The following is a 23,814-nucleotide window of genomic DNA, read 5'->3' on the forward strand; positions in this document are numbered from 1 at the left end:
ATTTACTAACTTAACCAAGACAGGAGGATGGCTGGTAGAGGAAGAACTTCCACATCCATCTTTTGTTCCTTCCCCAAGACTTCTGAAACTGCTATTTTTAAGCAACCTCAGAAAGCTAGTGTGCTCTGTCTGTCTGTCTGTCTGTCTGTCTGTTTGTCTCGGCAGTGAACCTTGCATCCTACAATGTGGAACATCTGGTATGACTTTGCCTAACATTGCTGGCTATCAAATCACATGGGCTCTCAATTCTGACCTAACTATTCCCTTCCAAAGCCAGAAAAAGTATGTATATGTGTGTATTTATAGGAAAGTCATTATCTCTATGAGAGCAATAAGCAGCAGTGTGTGTGTGTGTGTGTGTGTGTGTGTGTGTTTGTGTGTGTTTGTGTGTGTGTGTGTGTGTGTCTGTGTGTCTGTGTGTGCTGGGAAGATGTCCAGTGCATGACCTGCTGCAAAATCTAGGCAAGCTCAGATGAATGATCCCCATCGCCCATAAACACCCATCACAAATACATGACAGCCAGTATGATGTGGTAGATGAAGTGTTTGGCTTAAGAGGAGAGACCTGGATTCAAACCCCCATTCAGCCATGAAGCTCAGCCAAAGTTGATTTTAGGTCAGTTACTGTCTCTCAGTCTGATCTACCTTATAGGATTGTTGTGAGAACTCTCTCACTCTCTCTCTCTCTCTCTCTCTCTCTCTCTCTCTCTCTCTCTCTGTGTGTGTGTGTGTGTGTGTGTGTGTAAACTATGTACAATGCCTTGATCTCTTTGGTGGAAGATAGGGAAATAAATAAATATGCATACCTTTCACAGCTGCAGTGGGTGCTTCTCACTAGCTCACTCCATAGTGCTAAAGAAAGCTGAATTGATCATGAACGAACACAACACAAAATACCCTTTCTTGTTTAACATTTTGTTTTAAAACTTTGATTAGTGCATGGTTCATTTAAGTGCAGAAATTAGGGTGGTTTGGTTGTGTCCATCACAGGAGACACGGCTGTGAGTGCCCTCACCATATGCTGTTATAAGGTCATGTATCATGGACAATGTCCTATAAAACAGTCAGTACAAAGCTGTAATCTTCTGTGCATGCTCTGTGTTTCAAACTATATGTCCAATCATAATTCCAACAGCTGCTAAGAGGACCTCTGTCTTATATATGCACCTTCCATTTCACTGCAACATCTGTTAACTTTATTCTCTCCTTTTACACAGGCCGGAAAGCTACATGTCTAGCTGCATTTGTATGGGCAGTGGCCTTATGTGGTGTCCTCAGGGCATGCATAATATGCTATATGTACAATATATTTTTCCCCACTAAAAGGTCATGGGAATGAACCATAGAGTGCAGCTCCTGTTTTCCAGAGGAGTCATGCAAGCTTAAAGTGAGGTCTCTCTGGAAACTTCCCACTTCTACCAGCTCATACTGCAGTTAGGTAATTTTAGACTCTGAACTTTATGTATTTAGGAGGACTGCTCTCCTTTAAATGGTGATGTGTGTTATATCCCTTACTTAAAAAATAAAATAAAATAAAATGTGGTTAGCTAAGCCCACAGTGTTTTGGGTCCTCCTCTCCCATCCATTCTGATTCATGGTGTCCTGGACTTCTGCCCCAGAGACCTATTCTGATGATATCACTGCTACCAGCCATGCAACCACCAGGAGCAAGTATGGCAGTGGAAATGGCTCCTTTACTTTACGGCCTGCATAGTCAAAGATGGTAGTATTCTGCACTATGGTTGTACAGAGGGGAAAAGAAAAAATGGAGGCCTCCCATTCTGCTCCTCCTGCCTACTCAGTAGGGGTGTTCAAGCATTACCTTCATCAGGTGTACTATATGTGTACCTGTGTACACAAATAGCTGAGCTGTATGCTCACAGTTATTCTCATGTAACATAATATTCAGTGGGTGTGCAGTCTGTGTATTTAACAGTTGGCTGTACAAGTCATCAAGTGTACACCCTTTCAGACAAGCAATTGTACACGCATAGATACAGCCTGAAGGGAATTTCAGCAATGCATACATAAAGGCCAGTTTCACAAGTGATGCTTGAACATTTTTGGATTTCCCACTATAAACCAAATTTAAAAACCTGCTTTGACCGAGCTCATATATTAAATATGGCACGTTGGCACCATTAATCACAACAGGACATCCCATGCTAACAGTACAATCATACATGCTTGCTCAGAAGAAAGTCCTGCTAAGTTCATTGGAGCTTAGTCCCAAGTAAGTGTTCAAAACCTTAAACTACAAACAGTATTCATACTTACCTGTGAATAAAGACCACTGGATTTAGTGGGACATGCAGCTTGTTCAATGCACAAAAAGTCATCTTAGCATCATTTGTGAAAGCACCAAAAGTCATAGCCTTTTATTCCAGATTAATTAGCTTCAAATGACCTACAACTCTATGTTCAATCACTAACACAGATTAGTCTTCTCTATGGAGCCATCTCCCCTCTAAAGGCCTTTTCGCACTTGCTAAAAACTCAGTTAATTTCTCTGATGTTTGCTGGTCATTTGTACCAGTTGGTTGTATTTCTTAATTTTATTCCTTCCCCGGTCTGCCGGCTGCTGTTTTAGTTTGTATCGTAATTTTAATATTTACTTGTTCTTATTCTTTTTACTGTAAACCGTCTTGCGATTTCAAATGAAAGGCAGTATAGAAATATTTTGTGTGAAAAAGAATAAAAGAATAGGTGCACGCTCTGCACCTAAACGTACACAGAAAGCCGACAAACCCTCCAGCTCTTTTGCCACACTTCATCCCCCATGTATTGGCTGTGCAGTTGCAAATAAGGGTAGATACAGTGGGTCAAGGCATAAACGAACCAGAATGATCTCGAACCTGGTGCTCTCCAAGTGCTCATACCTTTCACCACCACCTCCACTTCCCCCCTGCTGCCAAACCATTCCTCGCCACGCTGCACATACAACATGCACACCCCTCTCCAAATTAAAAGGACCGAACCTGAGACTTATTCTGAAGTCTCTGGTCTGACCACTAGACGCAGATGATCTCACCTTCAGCAGACAAAACCCCCTGGCAGCGGAGAGGGTGCCAAGGCAGGCAGGTGGGAAGGATGCAGGCCTTAAGGACAGCACCAGGTAGCAGCATCAAACCCTCAAGCTGGTGACAAGAAGCCAGGCCAGGCTTTGTCCTTCCTAGACCTCCCATCAAAGCTTCAGGAAAAGATTGTCCCACTTGTAAGCACCCAAGCAATCCAGCTGGTGGCTAGCCCTGAGCACGCTGCTTTCCACTCCAGCTTCGGAAATCTGAGCTGTGTGTCCAACTAAACCTGACTCATTTTGTGTGTGTGTGTGAAGCCCCGGACCCCTCCCTTCCCCTCATCTCCCCCCTCCTCTCCCCTCCCTCTAGGTTCCTCCCGCAGTAGCCAAGCAGCTACTGTTGTGCTTCATACTTGAACTGATTCCGCATCAAGGCTCTTGGCGGTGGTGGAGGCGGCCGGGTGGGGGGAGGCTGGGAGAGATCAGGTATTTCTCCATTCCTGACTCTGGAGGGCCCTGGTAACAAAGGCTCTATTTAACCAGATCCTGTGAAGCAGAAACCTCTTGTATCTACTTCACTGCCTTTGATCTAACTCCCCCAGTGGGATGTGTATTAGTCATGTCCCTCCTGCTAAGCTGTTGCAGCCAAGAACCTGGGGTGTAAGCTCCCCTCCACCCCTCCCCAGCTTCCCCTGTTTTGGAAGGCCTCTCCTCCTCTGTGGAGGCATGGCAGAAAGGGCTCACCCATCCCTGTCTGGTCACAGCTGTTTCCCTGCCCTACAGCCTCTCCCTGCCCCAAACAGGCAGCGCCTTCCCAGCCTCGAGATTTTCAAGGATGAGATACAGACACTTATCCCTGCCTTTTATCACTCGCCCAACCATTGAAGTGACAGCATCAATATTCCGCTATGCCTTAGAGCCCTCTTTTATTATGAGCTTTTTCCCCCTTGCTGTGACTAAGCACCTTGCAAAATCCATTCAGTCCTGGCTTAGCATCCTGAGAACATTGAAGCTGGTGGATGCGTTTCTTTTTTCCAAAAGGGCTTTACTGGCAGCTGGACAAGGGGCAAACAAAGGAAATATTTGACTGGATGCCTAGATCTTCTGGTACTGAATGTGCTTTTTAAACTCCTGCCTTGCAAAGATCCTCTGCTGTGGCTCCTTTATCACAAAAAAACTTTTTTTGGGGGGGTAGAGGCATTGTGGGGAGATATATCCTAAGAGGATGTGGTTTCTGGATTATGGGACCCAAGAAGCAGAGCTAGCCTCCAACAGCTACCAGAATTCGCCCCCACTGATAACAAATGCCTTAATAGCTTAGATCAGTGTATTGTCAATGACTGAGAAAACATTTATGTTTTCCATTGACCAAGTGCAGGCAAGTCCCTCAGAATTTTAAAGTTATTCTGTTCTTCTGGCACCCTCCTACATTGTCTTATTTCCAGTGCAGAAAAGAAAGACGGAGAGCTAGTATCTTCCCCAACCTCTAGTGCCTTTCAGATGTTGTTGGACTACAACTCCCACCATCCCTGACCATTGGCTATGTTGGCCTGGGGTTATGGGAGTTGTAGTTCCATCTAAACATCTCGTAGGCATTAGGTTGGGTAAGGCTGGTATAGTGGCTAGAATGTCATCTGGATGACATCTGGATTGTCCATTGGATGATCTTGGACCAGTCACTGTCTCCCAACCTAATCTACCTAACAGTATTGTTGTAAGGATAGGTAAAAGGTAAAGGACCCCTGACCGTTAAGTCCAGTCACAGAAGACTCTGGGGTTGCGGCGCTCATCTCGCTTTAGAGGCCAAGGGAGCTGGCGTTTGTCCGCAGACAGTTTTTCCAGGTGATGTGGCCAGCATGACTAAGCTACTTCTGGCGCAACGGAACACCAAAACCAGAGCAGCACATGGAAACGCCGTATACCTTCCCACCGGAGCGGTGCCTATTTCTCTACTTGCACTTTTTCACGTACTTTCAAACCACTAGGTTGGCAGGAGCTGGGACTGAGCAATGGGAGCTCACCTTCTGATCCGTGAGCCCAAGAGGCTCAGTGGTTTAGTGCCACCTGTGTCCCTTTGAAATAAGGGTAGGAAAGAACAATTCCAGGAGGTCCTTGGAGGAAGGATGGTATAAAATGTGCTTTAAAATAGTAAACAGAAAGTTCAAAGAGAGCATTTATCCTGGCAGCACACCTGTGAGGTAGGTTAGGCTGTGGGACGGAGCATGGCATTTGAACCCTGATCTCTTTAGTCCTGCCTCACAAGGTTGTTGTGATGACAAAACGAGAAGGGGAATAACACCATGCAGGCCACCTTGAATTCCTTGGCAGAAAGGTGGGATATTGTATTTATTTATGATGTTTGTTGTTGTTTAGTCGTTTAGTCATGTCCGACTCTTCGTGACCCCATGGACCAGAGCACGCCAGGCACTTCTGTCTTCCACTGCCTCCCGCAGTTTGGTCAGACTCATGTTTGTAGCTTCGAAGACACTATCCAACCATCTCATCCTCTGTCGTCCCCTTCTCCTTGTGCCCTCCATCTTTCCCAACATCAGGGTCTTTTCCAGGGAGTCTTCTCTTCTCATGAGGTGGCCAAAGTATTGGAGCCTCAGCTTCACGATCTGTCCTTCCAGTGAGCACTCAGGGCTGATTTCCTTCAGAATGGATAGGTTTGATCTTCTTGCAGTCCATGGGACTCTCAAGAGTCTCTTCCAGCACCATAATTCAAAAGCATCAATTCTTCGGCGATCAGCCTTCTTTATGGTCCAGCTCTCACTTCCATACATCACTACTGGGAAAACCATAGCTTTTACTATGCGGACCTTTGTTGGCAAGGTGATGTCTCTATTTATGATGTTTATATACCACTTAATCATTCACATTTCTAAGCAGGGTACATAAAAACAGAACATACAGAGAATGCAATAACAGAATAATGCAAACTTATCATAAAACTGAACACTACATTAACATGCCTACTGGAACAAGCAGGTCTTAGTCATGGGTCTGAAGTTCAGCAAGGACAGTCCCTGCATGAAAGAAGGTCCACAGGTTTGGGCCCACTGCACCCTAAACGTATTCAGTTTTTCTTGGTGCAGGATTTGGATTGCTTGGGCGCATACTTTTTATTTTTGCACACAGCTTTTAAGATGTCCTACAGGGGAACTTCAGAACTGGAGGAGAATGTAGTTAAGAATATGTCTTCCAAACCTCCCTCTCCAACCAGCCACAACACTTAATTCCTCCATTAACTCTGTTGACCTAGACGTCTCAGTTCAACATATAATCAGGTGCATCCAAGCCCATTTATTTCAGTGATCTTAGGAGCACAGAATCAAAGAACTGTAGTATTGGAAGGGACCCCAATAGTCATCTAGTCCAGCTCCCTGCCCACAGCCGTCCCTGGGTGGGCTCAAACTGCCAAACTTCTGGTTAACAGCCAGATCTACCGACACACTGTGCCAGTTGAAGTTGCTCAAATGGGAGTTGCATTGACCAAGAATTAAGCCTGGGCCTCCTGAATGGCAGTCAAGAATTCTACCACTGAACCACCAATACGCCTTTAACTAATGCTTGTAGCCAATGTGTTCTAAGAAAAGCTTGTGCACTTACATGGATGTAAGCCTCATGTAGAGTGCATTGCACTGTGAGAGCTGGAAATGCTGCCACCATTTCAGCCTGGCAAAGAAGATTAAGTCCCACAATGGAAAATATACCATTAATGTGCCTAAAGAATCAGGTTAGGCAAGGAAGGCTGGGAGTCCATAATGTCTTCCCCACAATTTCAGCTATGGAAATAAGAAACCTGTTTGAGGAGAGGGGATTTTGGTAACATTGAGATGTGAAGTCTAGAAAGACTACTCATTGCTAGGCTAAACTCGCCCCATTTAAAAATTCTCTTATTTCTAGAAAATGCATGGAAAGTACCTAGCTTATGTCATCAGAACTAAACTCTGTGAATAGCTGGCACTGATCCACTTTCCATGAAGTTCACAGATCTAAGCTGAGGACAACCTTTCACAATTCTGGTGTCTGCCTGAAAACTTTTTCATGATTCAGTTGGATAGACTTGCAAGATAAACATGAAATGCAGATGCTGCAGGATCCCAATGCTGCCCCTTACAGCACATTCCTATACATGCCTACTCAGAAGGAAGGCACATTAAGTTCAGCTAGGCTTACTCCTAGGTAAGCTGGCATGGGGTGCAGCCTTAGTCCCTTGGTGGTGGCAGTGAAGAAAATGGATGGTGGCAAGAATGATGATACACAGTTCTAAAATGTCACATACTGAAACTTTCTGTACCCAGGTTGTTTATTCCATTACTGACACCATTTCATCTGATTCATTAAAAAAGTTACAGTCATTTCTTTTATTCTCTCTTTTTCTAAAAGCCTCAAACTTTGTCAAGGTGCCACACACACACACACACACACACACACACTTTGTATCTAGTTGTGTAGAATTTGACAGACTTGATCTCATAAGATTATCTCTAAAGGCCTTGCCATGCCTACTGATGTTGACCAATTCTGTAAAAAAGAAAGAAAAAAGGTTAAAGGTATTTGCTGATTTCCCCATTTCAGTCGATGAGGAAGAGTCCTGAGATCTGGGAGGGGGCAACTGTCTCCTTGTCTTCTGTCCACACCCATGGGTGGGAGGACTGGCAGAATGGGTGGCAGAATGGGTGGCAGAGCAGCAGGATATTGGACTTTTCAAGTGTTCAAAGTTAAATGCTTGAAGAGACCTCAGGCGCTCCCCCCTCCCCGGCATTCAGCTTGAACATTTCAAAAGCTCAAGGCATTTTTTGAGTGAACCAGAGAAAGCTTGCATATCCCCTAGTCAAAACATCCGTATCAAATCTCAAGTGGGAGCATTAAATAAAACTTGGCTAGTCTGAGGAGGGGAATAGTGCATAGTCCAAAAAAAGAATGGAATAAAATCTCTCTTTGGAGATGATGTTTTTGCAATGCAACTTCAGCTGCAGCATTCTCTGCATATTTATTCCATTGCTTTTTCCCAACATACATCTGCAACTGAAAGAAGGAGAAGAGAAAGGTTCTTATCCGTTTTCCCAGTTACCTTCTCAGTACAGAAGATTATAATTAAGTTAGATGGACCTTTGAGGTGGACTGTGTAAAGCTGTTTTCTATTGTCTAAAACAGCATGAAAATTAGGAAAAATAGAAATTCTACTTTTTTAATAGCTTGCTATCCACTATTTTGGCTGTAAGAGGAGGATGCACTACCAAGCTTTATTCTGAGGATGCAATGAAGACGCCCTTTAGGGGAATTTGGCTATAATTCCTGTCCGCTAAAAAAGAAAAGTAAAATTGCACCACACTGGCAATCTCACTTGTATATGCAAGGGCCATAGCTCAGTGGTAGAGCACATGTTTTTCTTGAAAAAGACCAGCCCATGGCATCTCCAATTAGGGTTGGAAAGGACTCCTGCCTGATATCCTGGAGAGCTGCCGCCAGCCAATGTAGATAGTACTAAGCTAGATGAACCAGTCTATCTTGGTATAAGGCAGCTTCCTGTACAGTGGTACCTCGGGTTAAGTACTTAATTCGTTCCGGAGGTTCGTACTTAACCTGAAACTGTTCTTAACCTGAAGCACTACTTTAGCTAATGGGGCCTCCAGCTGCTGCCGCGCCGCCGCAGCACGATTTCTGTTCTCATCCTGAAGCAAAGTTCTTAACCTGAGGTACTATTTCTGGGTTAGTGGAGTCTGTAACCTGAAGCGTATGTAACCTGAAGTGTATGTAACCCAAGGTACCACTGTATTTGAAATATCCGGCTGGCCTACCCTTATGAGCTTAAAGTACCTGTGCTTTGAAAACTGCCCGGGTGATTTATCAGCCCTTAGGTTTAGGGCATCCACAAGCTTTCACTGCCTCCTTTTGAGGGGCTGGGATATAAAATAGCAAAACTGTGTGTAAAACTGGACATCAAAAATCTCACAGATTATATACGTGCTCTGAGTCTCAGACATAATAAGGCTTTCATGAGGCCTTCAATCAGCAAGAACGTTGTGAGCCCCCAGCAGTTTTGTTCCATGGCAGCTGGGGGTGTGAGTTTCTAGTTTCTAAAACGCAAGTCGTAGGAGATGTCCTATTGTGTGCCCCTCATATTGTGAGGCACCAGTTAATTTAGTCCCCAGCTGCCTCCTCCCTTTGCTCTCTCCACCTCCAGCCTCTCAGGTGCTTTCATTCCACAGGTTACGCCTGGTCTCCAAGGAGCTGAGAGATTGCAGGGAGTGTGACAGAATGCCCATTCTTCTCCCAGCTCTGTCCCCTCTGAGAGCTCATTGTTTACCATGACTACACACATTCTTGAGCTTCTGATGAGACCCTTGTTACCATCCAGAGGCAGGTTAAACAGTACATGCCAAGGAAGGAAAAGAACTCCTGGCAACGCAACTGACAGTCGTACTGGGCCCACATCACAAGCCACCCACCAGAGCTCTTTCCTCTGGCTGTAGAGCTCCCCGAGCTTCAGAAGAAAAGGATGGGGGGGGGAGACATCTATCTAGAAGGGAGGGGAGGAATCTGCCTGTATTCTCTTCTTATGATAAAAGGCTGAGCTTGAAGTACATAATGAGCTGGGAGCAAAAGGGGATAGGAAAATAGGAACACAAGAATCTGCTCTATACTGTGTCAGACTGTTGGGTCCATCTAGCTCAGCATTGTCTACATTGATTGAGAGCCAGAGTGGTGTAGTGGTTAGAGTGTTCGACTAGGAGCTGAGAGACCAGGGTTCAAATCCCCACTCGGCCATGAAACTCATCAGTTGACCTTGGACCACTCAGTGCCTTGCAGCCAAACCTACCTCACAGGGTTGTTGTGGGGATTAAAGGAGGAGGGAGAGAATCGTGTCTTGAGCTCCTTAGAGAAAAACACCGGGTATAAATGCAATAAATAAATAGATAAAATTGATTGGCAACAGGTCTCCAGGATTTCAGACAGGGTTCTCTACCAGCCCTATCCGGAAATGTGCCACTGAGTCATAACCCGTCCCTCCTGGGCTCACTGGTTTTCAGCGCCAGTGTTCAGACAGGACACACTGTGGGAAAGGGCAGGCCATATTCACCTCCCTCCACCCTCCGAATCATCATAGGCAACCCTTTCTCATCTAGGATTAAAGAAAAGGGATCACAGTTTTCGAATGAGGCTTGAGTCCCAACATCTGGGAAATTAAGCATTAAACAAAGAATATATTTAACCAATTAAACACAGAATATATTTAAGACAAAGAAATGGAAGGGGGGAATGCAGCTACACAGCAAAATGTATTGTCACATGCTTCTTTTTCTTTTATATTTAAATCTCTCGTGGTGCTCACAATTGGGGTCTAATTAATGCAGCTGCACAAAACATAATCAAGGTGAGTGGGGGAAATCTGAAACCAATGTTCAGAACAATTTTTAAAGCATGGGAGGTGGATGAAGAAAAATTTCTACAGCACCACATCAAGGAAGCGCAAGTTAACACTTTAGTCTCCAAAAGCTAGGAGACCTGAAACCGAGGAGGCTGTCTTGGACCGAGTCAGTTTTGATATGTACTTTATTGCATCTAACCAAAGACGAAACCTCAACCGACTAGCAAACAGCAAGATACAATGCAGATTTACAATATTTGTTAAACATCTATTATAAAGAAAAGCCATGTCCAACATATTTAGCACACAATTAAGCCAATTCAGTTAAAACCATTAACAGAATTCGTATTTTTTTAAAAAGATATTTATTGAGATTTTACAAAAACATAAGTTTACAATATAGAAAAAAGTCATATAGAAAGAAAAAGATACAAAAAAGAGAACATAGAAAAATACATAGAAAAAAAGAAGAATAAAAATACAAAATACAAAAAACAAATAGCTAAAAAAAATTAAAAACAAATCCGTTTTTGTAACTTTAAACTCATTAGCTTGTTTCCTTGGCCTCCTCACACCTCCCCTTTTTGTATTCCCATTTAAATAATCAAATCAGCAAATCCTTACCCTCTCGTTTATCTTAACTCTATATCTTAACATATTATAACTCTATATTTTCATCCATTATCAATTCATTTTTGCATATTCTTATTAACTTTGTTGCTAATGCCACTTATTTTCAATCCAACATCATTTTAACATTCATTAATTTTACAGTGTTTCTGAAGATAGTCTTTAAATTTCTTCCAGACTTCTTCCACCAACTCTTCTCCCAGGTCTCGGATTCTGCCAGTCATTTCCGCCAATTCCATATAATCCATCACCTTCATCTGCAACTCTTCCAGGGTGGGTAACTCTTGTGTCTTCCAATACTTTGCAATAAGTATTCTTGTTGCTGTTGTTGCATACATAAAGAAAGTTCTATCCTTCTTTGGCACCAATTGGCCGACTATGCCCAGGAGAAAAGCCTCTGGTTTCTTCAGGAAGGTATATTTAAATACCTTTTTCATTTCATTATATATCATCTCCCAGAAAGCCTTAATCTTTGGGCACGTCCACCAAAGGTGAAAGAATGTACCTTCATTTTTTGTATTTTTAAAAAGGATGCATAGTTTCTTGGCAGCATATAGGTAATATAAACCTGGTTATTTACAAATAATTGATTGTTATGTTTTAACCCAATACTGTGGGAAAATATTTGATTTTGTTGCTATTATTAACATTTTATTGATTAAAAAAAATTAAGCAGAACTTTCCACTGTGGTGCAGAAATGCTGTAAATAAGAGGAGCTGCAATGTTGCCATGTCCACTCTTCATCCCCAACACTCCCCTTAACTGGTTCCCCTTAGCACTTCTCCCCCAGTCCTGCTGCTGCCTCACTACCCAGGGTTAAACCATGGTTTGGCTTAGCATTACCTCTGAACCCAAACTCATGGTTTGTGTCCTCCCAGACAAATCACAAGTGATAACCCAAGAACAAACACTGATGGCGGCTTGCAGATTGTCTGGAGTGAGACAAACCACTGGCCCAGCTTTGAAAGTAACACTAAGCCAAACCAGCCCCAGGAGCAGGGGAGAAGTGCAGCAGCTGTGATCTTCAGCCCAGGAACCTGCTCATTTGTGCTAAGCTCTGGCTAAGCAAACCAGATCTATATATATAAAGCTGAACCTGAAATCTTCCAACCAAGAGGAAAACTAGGTGCAGGATATGTTAACCAGGACAGACCCAGAAGGAAGGCAATAACAAAAAAGGGAAAGGGCAAGAGGAGAAAGAGAAAAATAATTTTATTATTATTATAGGACACCAAATTTCCTCCTTATGCATTGTGGTACATCTGTATTGTACCGTCATTATCACGTCAGTCTACATAGAAATCAAGAAATACTTGTCATATTGCTGTGGTCACATAAGGGACAGAATAGCAAATAGTGAATTATATGCCTGATATGATTACATCCCAAAAGGTTTTTGCTCCTACTGTTTACTCCCTTCAAGATATACAGATGGCATTACTTGAAATCTAAGTTTTGTGAAGGCCCTGGAGAAAGGTCAGCAACCGAAGATAATATGCCCTCGCACGATCTTTCTTAATCTTAGCACATGCCACGTCAACCGTTGGTCCATCTAGTTCAATATTGTCTACCGTATGTCAGGGTTTCAGGCAGGAATCTTTCCTAGTCATACCTGCTGATACTGGGGACCTTCTGCATGCAAAGCATGTACTCTGCCACCGAGCGACAGCCCTTCCTCAAGTAATAACTAATCCATCATAAAAATGTAGTACAGACAGAGCCTAGACAACAGTGAATCTCCTGTCTAACTTGACAAAAGATAAAGTGGATCTATCGAACCACTGCGCTCCATTCTGCAGTACAGTAGCATAATAATGTCACATTTCACCATCACAGATCTGAATCAACACATTAGGCTGTGAATTATTATTGGAAGAAAACCAGCTGAGATTGTTTATTTTAGGAGGGATGCCCACTTTTTGGCTGACAGAGCTGAATTATTCATTGACAAGCAAAGTGGTTTGCAAGGTTCATGTGACAGATTCATAACAGAGTGGTGAGATAAGAAAAGCAAAGCATTCTGTACATTGAAAAGTGGTATAGAATAGTGGTATTGTTGACTATCCATATTACTTTCCCATCAAGTCGTTTTAGGGAGGTATATACTTTCTACACCTTATAGAAGTGACACCAAAGAAGGATGTTCTTCTCATTATAGGGGATTGGAATGCTAAAGTAGGGAGGCAAGAGATAAAAGGAACAACTGGCAAGTTTGGCATTGGAGATCAAAACGAAGCAGGGCAAAGGCTAATAGAGTTCTGTCAAGAGAACAAGCTGGTCATCACAAACACGCTTTTCCAACAACACAAGAGACGACTCTACACATGGACATCACCAGATGGGCAGTATCGAAATCAGATTGATTATATTCTCTGCAGCCAAAGATGGAGAAGCTCTATACAGTCAGCAAAAACAAGACCTGGAGCTGACTGTGGCTCAGATCATCAGCTTCTTATAGCAAAATTCAAGCTTAAACTGAAGAAAGTAGGAAAAACCACTGGGCCAGTAAGATACAATCTAAGTCAAATCCCTTATGAATACACAGTGGAAGTGACGAACAGGTTTAAGGATTTAGATTTGGTGGACAGAGTGCCTGAAGAACTATGGATGGAGGCTCGTAACATCGTACAGGAGGCAGCAATGAAAACCATCCCAATGAAAAGGAAATGCAAGAAAGCAAAGTGGCTGTCCAACGAGGCCTTACAAATAGCGGAGGAGAGAAGGCAAGCAAAATGCGAGGGAGATAGTGAAAGATACAGGAAATTGAATGCAGATTTCCAAAGAATAGCAAGGAGAGACAAGAAGGCCTTCTTAAACGAGCAATGCAAACAAATAGAGGAAAACAACAGAATGGGAAGAACCAGAGATCTGTTCAAGAAAATTGGAGATATGAAAGGAACATTTCGTACAAAGATTACCATAATAAAGGACAAAAGTGGTAATGACCTAACAGAAGCAGAAGACATCAAGAAGAGGTGGCAAGAATACACAGAGGAATTATACCAGAAAGATATGGATGTCTCGTACACCCCAGGTAGTGTGGTTGCTGACCTTGAGCCAGACATCCTGGAAAGTGAAGTCAAATGGGCCTTAGAAAGCATTGCAAATAACAAGGCCAGTGGAAGTGATGGTATTCCAGCTGAACTATTTAAAATTTTAAAAGATGATGCTGTTAAGGTGCTACACTCAATATGCCAGCAAATTTGGAAAACTCAGCAGTGGCCAGAAGATTGGAGAAGATCAGTCTACATCCCAATCCCAAAGAAGGGCAGTGCCAAAGAATGCTCCAACTACCGCACAATTGCACTCATTTCACACGCTAGCAAGGTTATGCTTAAAATTCTACAAGGAAGGCTCAAACAGTATGTGGATCGAGAACTCCCAGAAGTGCAAGCTGGATTTAGAAGAGGCAGAGGAACCAGAGACCAAATTGCAAACATGCGCTGGATTATGGAGAAAGCTAGAGAGTTCCAGAAAGACATCTACTTCTGCTTCATTGACTATGCAAAAGCCTTTGACTGTGTCGACCACAGCAAACTATGGCAAGTTCTTAAAGAAATGGGAGTGCCTGATCACCTCATCTGTCTCCTGAGAAATCTCTATGTGGGACAAGAAGCTACAGTTAGAACTGGATATGGAACAACTGATTGGTTCAAAATTGGGAAAGGAGTACGACAAGGCTGTATTTTATCTCCCTGCTTATTTAATTTATATGCAGAATACATCATGCGAAAGGCTGGGCTGGATGAATCCCAAGCTGGAATTAAGATTGCCGGAAGAAATATCAACAACCTCAGATATGCAGATGACACAACCTTGATGGCAGAAAGTGAGGAGGAATTAAAGAACCTTTTAATGAGGGTGAAAGAGGAGAGCGCAAAATATGGTCTGAGGCTCAACATCAAAAAAACGAAGATCATGGCCACTGGTCCCATCACCTCCTGGCAAACAGAAGGGGAAGAAATGGAGGCAGTGAGAGATTTTACTTTCTTGGGCTCCATGATCACTGCAGATGGTGACAGCAGCCACGAAATTAAAAGACGCCTGCTTCTTGGGAGAAGGGCACTGACAGGCCTAGACAGCATCTTGAGAAGTAGAGACGTCACCTTGCCAACAAAGGTCCGTATAGTCAAAGCCATGGTTTTCCCAGTAGTGATGTATGGAAGTGAGAGCTGGACCATAAAGAAGGCTGATCGCCGAAGAATTGATGCTTTTGAATTATGGTGCTGGAGAAGACTCTTGAGAGTCCCATGGACTGCAAGAAGATCAAACGCATCCATTCTTAAGGAAATCAGCCCTGAGTGCTCACTGGAAGGACAGATCGTGAAGCTGAGGCTCCAGTACTTTGGCCACCTCATGAGAAGAGAAGACTCCCTGGAGAAGACACTGATGCTGGGAAAGATGGAGGGCACAAGGAGAAGGGGGCGACAGAGGACGAGATGGTTGGATAGTGTTCTCGAAGCCACAAACATGAGTCTGACCAAACTGCGGGAGGCAGTGAAAGACAGAGGTGCCTGGCGTGCTCTGGTCCATGGGGTCACGAAGAGTCGGACACGACTAAACGACTAAACAACAACATACTTTCTAAAGATGGTTTCTCTTCCTCAAGCAGTGGGAAATCCAGGCTAAATAATAAGAATCACTTTGAGGTTGTAAACATTGGAAACGTTTATGTAATTATGAGGTGCAGAAGCTTGCAAATAGGCAGGAGGTGCTATTCCCAGTACATTGTCTATCCCATTTCATAAAATCCAAAACAGCTGTCTCCTACTCAGATCCAAGTATTGCTATACCAGTTTCTAGAAACCACAAAATGGGAGAGTTCTCTTGTGTGAAGGTTTCCCACAAGAATCTGTTTGGCTCCAGTGAGAAGAGGATGCTGGATAAGATGGACTATTGGTCTGATCCAGCAGGATCATGTCCTTCTATTAAATTCATAATAATATAAGGAGAATCCTGCTGCATCAGACTAAAGGCATACCCTCCAATATTTCTCTGATGAAAATAGGGACGTCCCATTCCATAGAGATTATTTTACTATTTATACCCCACACATCTTACTGGGTTGGCCCAGCTACTCTGAGCAGTTTCCAACATATATAAAAACCTAATAAAACATTAAAAATTTTTTAAAAAAACCCTTCTCTATACAGGATTGCCTTCAGGCAACTCAGGGGTCGGATAACTCCATACCCTCCAACATTTCTCCAATGGACGTCCTAAGGAAAAGTGGGACATTCCAGGATCAAAAAAGAAACCTGGACAGCTTCTCTAAATCAGGGACATTCCTGGAAAATAGGGACACTTGGAGGGTCTGCAAAGGCCCGCCTAGTCCAGCATCCTACTTTCACAGTGTCTAATCAGATGACAATGAGAGCACCACGTTGATTACTCCCCAAATAATCAGATTTGCAAGTGGGTGTGAGTCAGTGTGGTCAAAAGCCAGAGATGATGGGAACTATGGTCTGAAACATCTGGAGAGCACCATGTTGATTACTGGTGTGTACTTGAATTCCTCATGCAAAATAGGGACAGTTTGGAGGCCCCCTCGATCGTGTCAAAAAGGATTTGGTCCATTGGCCACTCAAAGATTGTCAAACCTTTCTTATGTGTGTACAGACTGCACAGGCTGAGCAGCCATTATGCAGTATTTTCCCAAATGTGCATGTTATGAGAACAATAAAGATAATAATCATTGAGAGGTTTGATACGTATGCTAATTGCGAAAACCATATTAGATAGCTGTTACTGTGAAACAGTGGCAATAACCTTAATGAACTTGTAACGAGCTTCTTGTTTTAGCTGGCTTCAATCCTTCCCCCAGGGTGGCATGCATAACATACTATCCTCATAACTACCCTGTGAGGTAAGTTAAGCTGAGAGTGTGTGAGTGGCTCAGTTTCACCTAAGGAGTAACATGGCCGGGTAAGGTGTTGAATGAAATCAGGGCTGATGGGCACCAAGTTGATGAATGCTGCCTCAGCCTGACACTTTATCTGTCTATTAGGCCGTGATATCTGTCCCTGTCAGCTGCTTGTGTTCCTGCTTAGGAGATGCCAGCGAGAGAAGCCTTGCAACTAAGTTTGACCACAAGTGATCCAGGGTCAGAGCGCAAGCTGCTATTGCTCCTGTGGCACTTGCTAACAAATTACTTCATATTAGCATGAAAGAATAGAAGTTGTGCTTGAGACAGCAGCGTTCTTCTCATCTCCCAAACTATTGAAATATAGATGGCATATATATTCCTGGAGCAGCTGATGTGGTACCCACCAGAAGTTTGGGACCACAACTCCCATCAACCCCTGCCAGCATAGCCAACGTTCAGGGAAGATGAGAGTTGTAGTCCACAATATCCAGCAGGCTGCACTCTTGTAGATGCTTTAGAGCTCTGCTTTCCTGCACAATAATAGGTGTTTGGCATAAGAGAGCAGCATGACTCACAAAACCTGAAGATTAATAGAGTGGACCTAGGATATCCTGGAAGTTAGCCCCCATCTGACATTTAGAAACTTGGAATAAAAGTAAAGAGAAAGCAGGACACCTATTTGCCATATACTTGCTCAAGTTACCTCTGCCATTTGGGTGAGCAAGCCATTGGATTTCTACTTGTAACCTCTTTGCTATGATCGGGTTCCTTGTGTTTTGACAAAACACAGGTCAGTTGCTCCAGTGGAGTGCCTTAAAGTACCATATTTTTTGCACCATAACACTCACTTTTTTCCTCCTAGAAAGTAAGGGGAAATGCCTGTGCATGTTATGGAGGGAATGCCTACGGGTGGCATGCCTACGGATTTTCCTCCTCTAAAAACTACGTGCGTGTTATGGTCGGGTGCGTGTTATAGAGCGAAAAATACGGTAATTCCCACAGAGGAACATATGTAAAAACTGTTTTGCTCCAACAATAACACTTGGAGGTGGGGCGGGTAGGAGGTTGCAGGAAAGATCTTTGAGCAAGAAGGCTGGCTGATATCCTGCCAAGAGAGCATTCCTCCAAAACCCATTTCCACATCAAAAGACCTTTAGAAATAATTGATGATATAAAATATGCCAAATCACCTTTTCATTGTTAGTAAGTAAAATAAGTAAATGTTGTTCCTGGTAATCTGTGGTCAAAGCTGAAAGAACAACATCCCTAATTAAATGAAAACCCAAACAATTGCTTACTTTAATTTGGGCACCAACTTCCCTGTGTACATTAGATGCATCTCACCCACTGAGTGTGGATTTCTTCAGTCTTCATCAAGCATGCCTTAAAGCAGCGTTAGTAGACTTGCTTGTGCCTGCTGAAGGTGTTACTATTTCAGTGCAACAAGGAGAAGTGTTAAATTCCACGTTTTCACACACTTTGTTTGATAAATTACAGAGCATGCTACAATGCTTAGAGACTTCCCCCTCAAGGTTTACCTACAGGACAAGGCAAAGGTCAAACCATACCATTAGCTTGTTACTTGGGTGAAACAGAGCACACCTCTAGCAAACCAATAAAGCCAGGGGTCTCCACCACTGTAACACTTCTACAGTATCTTGGCTGTATATCTTCAAAAAAATATTCCATTTTGATCTGACCCTTCCTCCAAGGATCTCAGGACTGCAGACAAAGTGTCCCCACCTCTGTTCCATCTTCATAGCAACCCTGTGCCATAGATTAGGCTAAGGCCACAATCCTATACTCACTTGCGTTGGTTGTAAGCCCCACTGATGCATAGGATTGTGCTGTGTGAGATGGAACTGGCTGTGGGCTTTGCAGCTGAGTGGGAATTTAAACTTGGATGTCCCTGGCCCTGGTCTAACAGCATAACCCAGGTTAGCTTTTTTTTGCCCTCCAGATGTTGTTGGACCAACACCCAGCATGGTCAACCATCAGGGATAATGGGAATTGTGGTTCAACGATATCTGAAGGGCACTGTGTTGGTCAGCCATGTTCTAACAACTACAACAGTTCTGCTTTGGCCAAATATAGTGGTTAGAATGCCAGAGTAGGGCCTGGGAGACCAGGGTTCAAATCGCCACTTGGCCATGATGCTCACCATGGCCTCTCAGGCTAATCTACCTCACAGGGTTGTTGGAAGAATAAAATGCAGGAGATGGAGAACCATATACGCCTCCTTGAGCTCCTTGGAGAAAAAAGTAGAATAGAAATTCAATATATAAACAAATAAATAGATGTGCTTGGAGGCACTCTGTATAGCAGCCCAGCATAAACACAGGATCACACAAAAGTGATCAGCACTGAGATGTGTATATATTTGCTCAATATGTGTATATATTCCCTAGCTACACCATCTCTGGCTTTCAAGACACAAGGAACACTGTCATGTTTCCTGTCGGCTCAAAGCAGCAGCAGCAGCAGCAGCAGGCTCAGGCCCAGCCTGTCAGGATGCCCCAGTGTCTCTCAGCGCTGCTTTGTCTTTCAGACATTTCATCTCTCTGCAGCACTGCCTGTAATTAAATCTAGGCGGCGAGTTAGGAAATGCAATACCAGATGATACAACCAGTGGGGAATTCACCTAGATCTGCAGGAACAGCACAAAAGAGCCCTGATGAGTAATGGACTCTAATACAGAGAATGACAACAATGAGCTACTAAAGATTTTAAGCTCCTTAAAAGTGGGGAGGAGAGGGGAGTCAGAGGCTGCCTCACACAAATCTTTGTGCAAGGGAAAGCATCCCCTTTTGATTAGCGCTCTAAACAATCAACTGGTGGGCTGTCTGCAGCAGACCACCTACACAAGGCAGCCAAGCTCTCCCAGGACTGAATAGAAAAGCAGCCTGCCTCCCCCAATACACGCATGCAGCACAGGGGATGCTGACGTTACCAAGGTGGCTTGGGAGGTACGTATTACGCAGATATCTGAAGCGGAGGAAGGTGCTCAGTTTCCCACGTTGCTCTTAATGAGTTGTGTGTGGTGGGGCCAGAGAGGATAAAGATGTTTTATCTATTAGATTTGTGTCCAATATTTCCTCTAAAGCATATTACCGGTATGTCCTGCCTTTTAGCCTTATGACAGCCCTGTGAGGAGTAAGCTGAGAGACAGGGGCCGACTCAAGATCACCCAGTCAGTTTGGGGGCTATGGGGATTTGACCCCTGCTCTCCCCACACCAAGGGTGGAATTCAACTAACTTTTACACAGCGGACACACACCGAAATGAACTCGACTATGGATGGAATTCATCATAGTGCTAAGGTGAATGTTCTGTCTGTGCAAGCTTTTCAGCTTGTCAAATGGAACAATGCCCCCTGTGTGGCATTTTGGGGGTTCTCCTGACTCCCCCAAGGCTCATTTGGGGAGCATGCAGGGAGGACATGGGGAAATCGCTGTGGCACAAGCGGAAATCCTTGCTCAGGGCTTCTATTGACAGGGTTCATTAGGTGAATCCTAAACTGGGGCCATTAATTGTGATGGGTCTACTCTAGTCCAGCCCTCCAGCCACATTGGTTCTTTCAGAGATTGAAGACTTCCCAGTCCCGCTTCCCACCATGCCTGGCTGACTCCTGAAGCCACATGCTGATATTCTGGAGGCATCGATGCATTATTTTCTTAAAAGTCTGCCAGGCTGTTCAATCTTCAAAAGCACATTTGCATCAGTTTCATGAGCACCTTAATCCTGGTCTGAGCATAATGAGAGCTTCCCAGATTCTCAGTTTTCAGTTGTATGCACACACGGTCCTTTGTGTTGATTCCCAGGACCTTTTGCTGTCTGAGGTGGAGGACAAGATGGCGCCAGAACCTCCCTCAATTCCATGTAAAAAGGCTGCGCAGATCAGCAACCAACCTTTACTTCAGTACTGGTGCTGAGATAGATGAGGGCTGTAAGCCAGGAGGGCCTGTACAAGCTAGACTTGGAAGCCACTGCCACCCCACTCCTGCATCCGGCCTCTGAAACATCCTCATTCTGCCTAACCGTAGGGCCATCCCTGCGAAATAAAAGGGAATGATCACAGCTCAGTGCAAGAGCCTCCACCTTGCATGCAGAAGGTCTCAGGTTCAACCCCTGGTAGCTCCAAGTAGCATTGGGGAAAGTCTCCCCATCTGAAATGCTGGAGAGATGCTACCAGGTACTGCAGACAATGCTGAGCTACATGGACCAATGGTCTGACTCTGTGTCAGGCAGCTCTCTTTGTTCCGACGAAAAGGCAGGTTCCTTTCTACCTTCTTGACTCCCCTAAGGTCCAACGTAGAATGAAGGTACATGCTACAATGCACCTTGTACAAATCACTACAAATATTTTTGCTTGCGCAATGGAACATTCTCCCCATCCCTCCACTTTGGCCACACCCACCACAGGCATGCAGGCCTAGAAGGTTGGCCAAAGGCATATGTATAAGGCAGGCATAGGCAAACTCCGGCCCTCCAGCTGTTTGGGACTACAATTCCCATCATCCCTGAACACTGGTCCTGTTAGCTAGGGCTGATGGGAATTGTAGTCCCAAACATCTGGAGGGCTGGAGTTTGCCTATGCCTGGTATAAGGCCAGCAAAGGTCAACCACCTCTCTTCTAGAGTGTCTTTCATTGGGGTGAAACAATTCATCTAAATTGCATTGCAGATTGTGACAGCCTAAAAATACTGAGAGTAATGCTCTGCAATAAAAGATTAGAGTTTTGAGAACTCTCCTATAAACAACCAATGAAACAATCTAGCTTGCTCCAAATGGGATAGAGTGACACTAAGCCCCCTATACATCGGTCCATTTCAAATAATTACCTGGAACCTTGGGAAGCACATTGCATTATGACGGCAAAATTTACCACCTAGAGGAGAAAATGGCGATAAATACTGGTTCTTTCATATACTACTAGCAACTAAACAAGGGATGTGAGCCAAGGCATATGGATGGATCTGCCCTAGGAGGGAACTAGAGCAAAGGACTGGTTCACACATTTATTTTTAAGTGGTAAAACTCACACATGAGGTGTTCCCCACCTTATTTTCATATGGGGAGCCATTTGCCTGAAATGTCTCCTCTGTGAAAATCCCTGCAATTACCACATCAAATAAAGCACTTCAAAATAATATTTTCCCCAATAGCAGTAACCTTTTTTCTGTTCTGTAAAGGTTATTTTCAGTGCTACAATCACAATTTCTCATTTTTCTAATCTCAAATTGAGTCCTCCACATTTTCATATCAATTTGTGATTTCTTTAAAAAGGGAGTCCTTGTGAAAATTCACCAGCATTTTAGTGTGAATTTCTCCTAATATATACATGTTATGCAATTTCATCCAATAGACACATCTCTGCAAAGTCATAATCCCATAAAATCAGTGTTTTTTGGGGGGGAACGCAGGGGTATGCTACCCCTAAACATTTTGTGAATCTATGTTTGGCCTCATTGCAGGGCAGTATTTCAATACGAATAGGAAAATGAGAGTACCCCTAAACATTTTTTAGAAAAAAGCACTACCTTAAATAATACATTTTGTACGTTATTTTCAATAATAAATGCATAGTTATGGACACTGTGCCCCAGATTATGCATTTTCTTCATAGTACTTGGCTGCATAATTCAGAGAAGCACATATTTTGAAGGATGACTGTGTTTCAGTTCTCATATTGTTCCAGAAAACGCAAATTAGGTAAACAGTACTTTTAAATGGGGGGCAGATTTTCTCCCTTCCCTACTGAGGACCCAGAAAATGGTCTGCAGGTACATCACCTACTTCTACTAAGTTGAAGTAGCTAAGCAACTCTAAAAACTGTCAACTGCCTGGATGGTGGACTAGTAAGAGGAACTATATGTAAATCCCCCTGAGCAAAGACTGCACAGCTTGGCCATTGACCATTAAGGAACAGTAATCCCCCCACCCCACCATTATTAACATGCTTTTCTCCAAATCCAGACTCATTCAGAGCAATCAGATAGCAGGGGTTTGTACACCATCTTTGTGGTTCTTCTGCATGTATGCTGCCACTAGACCATGTAGAAGCAGGTCTTGGCTCTTCCTCCAAAACATGCAAGCAAAGGCTCTTACTTATAGTAAGAAGGAGGGTTTTGTTCAAGCAAGTAATGGCAAGGCTGAGCCATAGACACAAGGCTCGGGAGTCACAATCCAGGAATTTGGGGGAGAGGTGAGAAGTTCAAAAGAGATGAAGGTGTGCCAACAAATTTTTAAAGATAAGGCATGATGTCAGGAGTGGGAAACTCAATTGCATGGCCAATCCATGCAGAAAACAGACTGGAAATCACCACCCATCAGCTGCTTGATCAAGACTTCAAGGCTGCTGATCAGGCTCCTTCCATACCCTGCATGGTGCTTTGAAGCCTGGTAGCATTGTAGCATCAAGTCATTGACATGTGGGTGGCCTGCAGAGAGTAGGGAAGATAAGGCCAGACCAGGTTCCTCTCCCATGCCCTAAGCCAGGGGTCAGCAACCTTTTTCAGCCATGGGCCAGTCCAACGTCCCTCAGACCATGTGGGGGGCCAGACTATATTTTGAAAGGGAAAAAAATGAACAAATTTCTATGCCCCACAAATAACCCAGAGATGCATTTTAAATAAAAGGACACATTCTACTCATGTAAAAACACACTGATTCCTGGACCGTCCGCGGGCCAGATTGAGAAGGCAATTGGGCCGCATCTGGCCCACAGGCCTTAGGTTGCCTACCCCTGCCGTAAGCAGCTTACTGTTCTCAGATGTGGTGGAAGATGCTGTCCCATCCCTGCTGCTGAAATAAGATTCAAAAGTCAATCTGGTCAGGGAGGGATGTTGTATTGTCCATCTCCTGCCCATCAGGCTCCTCATGATTGACGTTGACACAGCCTCAGTCTCTTCCCTTACTTAGCACAA

At 43.8% G+C, this 23,814-nt stretch overlaps 1 protein-coding gene across 17 annotated transcripts in view; it reads right to left on the reverse strand.

The window, feature by feature from the left end:
• The window catches only part of BLACAT1 (BLACAT1 overlapping LEMD1 locus), an 80,185-nt gene that overhangs the window by 21,731 nt on the left and 34,640 nt on the right, over positions 1–23,814 (reverse strand). For 7 of the 17 annotated variants that reach the window (XR_008331143.1, XR_008331145.1, XR_008331131.1 and 4 more), the window contains exon 1: positions 3,032–3,332. The exons of 5 other annotated variants lie outside the window; for them this stretch is intronic. The gene's annotated coding sequence lies outside the window, so the exon portion shown is untranslated. Of the gene's footprint in view, positions 1–2,277; positions 2,794–3,031; positions 3,333–7,455; positions 7,544–23,814 lie in introns of those variants that run through there. 5 more of the 17 variants (XR_008331134.1, XR_008331132.1, XR_008331141.1 and 2 more) reach the window with 2 other exon arrangements.

The sequence above is a fragment of the Podarcis raffonei genome, chromosome 6 (genome assembly GCF_027172205.1).
Source record: "Podarcis raffonei isolate rPodRaf1 chromosome 6, rPodRaf1.pri, whole genome shotgun sequence".
Classification (NCBI taxonomy): Eukaryota; Metazoa; Chordata; class Lepidosauria; order Squamata; family Lacertidae; genus Podarcis; species Podarcis raffonei.